This window comes from Nannospalax galili, unplaced genomic scaffold (genome assembly GCF_000622305.1).
Source record: "Nannospalax galili isolate Female #2095 unplaced genomic scaffold, S.galili_v1.0 scaffold443, whole genome shotgun sequence".
NCBI classification, from domain to species: Eukaryota; Metazoa; Chordata; class Mammalia; order Rodentia; family Spalacidae; genus Nannospalax; species Nannospalax galili.
This window is the reverse complement of record NW_008352479.1, coordinates 2,851,182-2,854,069: the sequence shown is the minus strand read 5'-3', so window position 1 is coordinate 2,854,069 and position 2,888 is coordinate 2,851,182. Positions and strand designations below refer to the sequence as shown.

At 50.8% G+C, this 2,888-nt stretch overlaps 1 protein-coding gene across 4 annotated transcripts in view; it reads left to right on the top strand.

The window, feature by feature from the left end:
- The first annotated feature begins 460 nt into the window (after positions 1 to 460).
- Sec22c (SEC22 homolog C, vesicle trafficking protein) overlaps positions 461 to 2,888 on the top strand; it is a 34,438-nt gene continuing 32,010 nt past the window's right edge. For 2 of the 4 annotated variants that reach the window (XM_029554253.1, XM_029554251.1), the window contains exon 1: positions 878 to 1,335. The gene's annotated coding sequence lies outside the window, so the exon portion shown is untranslated. Of the gene's footprint in view, positions 701 to 877; positions 1,336 to 2,888 lie in introns of those variants that run through there. The other 2 variants (XM_029554252.1, XM_008849450.3) reach the window with 2 other exon arrangements.

Here is a 2,888-nt window from a genome sequence, read left to right as displayed (position 1 = left end):
GCTTTGAAGCATGACTTCTTTATACACCCACTTTGCTGTCCGGTACTTAGACCCTGCTCTCCTCTCTTGACATTGTTTCTAGTGTCAGGAGTCGCGTGCTATCTCCATAGTGCCTTGCCCCAAAAAGCAGGGTGGTCAGAATTCAGAAGAGTCCAGGGCCGAACTCCACTACCCAATTTCCCTCCCGCTATGGAGTGAGGGTGTGTCGCTGGGCCTTGGACTTTGGCACCCCCTCCAGGCTGGCAGGAGGCCGTGCTCTTCGGATCATCTATGCCGGGCTCCTGCCCAGCTGCGGAGCCCGCAGAATCCACACCCCGGGAGTGTCACGGAGCCTGGAGGCCTCCAGACTGTCAGCCCAGTCCGCTCCAGGACAGGCTAGAGGTGAAAACCACAGTGCGTCCAGCCCTTTAAGAGCCTCTAAATTCCCGAGTCCGTAGACCGCGCTGCGGAGACGTGCCACGATTGGTCGTTTTGGTGTGAGCGTCGCTTAGCAGCAGCGAATGGGAGCTCCAGGTTTGCGCGTGCGCATCACAGTCTACTTGCTCCCGGGCCGCGGGTGACCTGCGCCTGGTCCACTTTGGGGGGCGGTCTGCGGTTGCCAAGGAGGAGCAGGGCGGTGCGGTGACTCCGGGGGCGGCCGCGGGGCAAGGTGAGGCCGGCAGCTCGGACGGGCGTGGCTCTGGGCGGGCCGGAACTGGAGGTGCGTGGGCTGGGCCAGCCCTACTCACCCGGCCCCGCCGCCGGCTCCGCTATCCGTCCGGCAACTCCCGGTATCCCGGGCTGGCTGGGGATCGGCGGCTGCAGGGACCCGTGGCTGCCCGCTGCGCGCCAGCTGCCCCGGGGGCGGGACTGGGGCGTGTCCCGGAACGTGTTCGAGAGCAGGGGCGGGGCGGTGGTTCCCTTCGTGTTCGCAGAACTCGGGTCTCAGCTTTGGCTTCTTTTAATAGCAAACTTTGCTTAGGTGCTGGTATTCTAAGGTTTGGTGTCTCAAGATTTGGTTATCTTGCACCAACTTATCTGGACAAAAGGGATAGATTGCGCTGGAACTCAGAACCCACCGAGCAGGGGCGGGAGTCAGCTTACAAGGAGCCCTAAAGCCGCGGAAGGAAGAGTGTTGACACTGATGAAAGAAATCAGTGCAGTTTTTGGGTTTTGTTCGTTCTGGTTTTGTAAGATAGGGTCCCCAGTAACCCACGGCTGGCCTTGAGTTTGTGATCCTCCTGCCTCCATCTCCTAAGAGCTGGAATCACAAGAGTGCGGCTACCACGCCCAAATCACTTGTAATTTGTACCAAGATCAGAAAAACAAGCAAAACACACAGCGCACAACCAATGGGTAGGTACTTGCAAAAGTCGATGGAAAGAGCTGATCCTAGTAAAGATCAAATTAGGGAAATGAAAGTGGAGACAGTTTTAAGTGGTTTAACATTGCTAAACCGGAATTGATTGGCACAACTGCTTCCTCAGAAAGACTTGTAGATGGGACGGTTTTTACTGACAGCACAGGGGACATCCGGAGTTCCCAATGCTTTTTGTTCTTAGAGTTTCAGATCAGCTGTGTCCAAGAGGTGGCTAGACAAGATAGCGGACTTTAGGGTATAACATAGTACGTAATGGGAAGGTGGTTTTATTTTATTTTATTTACATATTTATTGTGGTAGTGGGGATTAAACCCAGGGCCTGGGACAAGCCAGGCAAGTTCTCCAGCAACGAGATATATGTATATATCTCCATCTGTGCACCCCTCTTTTATCTTTATTTTTTTTAAAAGCTGGTGTTCTGTAGCCTAGGCTAGCCTTGAACATGCTGTGTAGCTGTGAATGACCTTGAACTCCTGACCTTCTTGTCTGTACCTCCCAAATGCTGGGCAAATGTCTTACCTCACTTAGTAAGGCGGAGTTGTAACAAGTGTAACCTTGGGCTTTTTTCTTTACCAACAAGTCTCTGATTAGTGATTTTTCTTTTTTTGTGTGACAGGATCTGTGTAGCCCCAGCTGGCCTGCACTCCTCAGACCAGGCTGACCTAGATCTCATAGCGATTCTCCTGCCTCTGCCTCCGAAGTGCTGGGATTAAAGGTGTGTGTTACCATGCCTGACAGTTATTATTATTATTGTTATTTTAATTTTATTTATTATTTTTATTTTATGTGTATGAGTGTATTGCCTGCGCCTATGTGAATGCACCCGTGTCTTACATGCTGCAGAGGTCAGAAGAGGCTTCAGATCCCCGTGGAACTGGAGTTTCAAGGACGGTTCATAGCCGCCATGTGGGTGCTGGGGATTGAACGTGGGTCCTTTTGCTCTTAACCACTGAGCCATCTCTCCAGCCCCGACAGTTATTATTTTTAAAACAGGGTTTCTAGCCCAAGATGACCTTAAGTGCTGGATTGCAGGTTTGAACCACCATACCCAGCTTCTGATTAGTTTCTTTTGCAGTGACACTCTGGGAGCAGGAAGTCTTTAGAGCAACAGAGTAGCTGTGATCCCAAAGGTTAGATTTGGAGAATCAGAATGTTGTGGGAAGTATATTTCAAGTATGGAAGTCTTGAGTTTGTAGCTTAGTTGTACCTCTTAATCCTTAGAACTGCAGTTTCCCCACGTGTTTAGTGAGATTATACCACATCCTAGAGAGTTGTAAGTACTTATTAGCATTATCAATGAGAAGGTTCCCAGCATAGTGCCTGGCATATCCAGTTGTCTCTCCACATCCTTGGGGGATTTACAGTGGCATTGGGTTTGCAGGTAATTTATGCACATCTTCCTGTATGCTTCAGATCATCTCTTTTTCTAATTTTTTAGAAGAATTTTGTACATTTACATCATTTTCAGCCCCCCCTCCAGATCTTTCTCCTTTCCCTCCTCCCTCCTCTCCCCCCTCCCTTCCCCCCT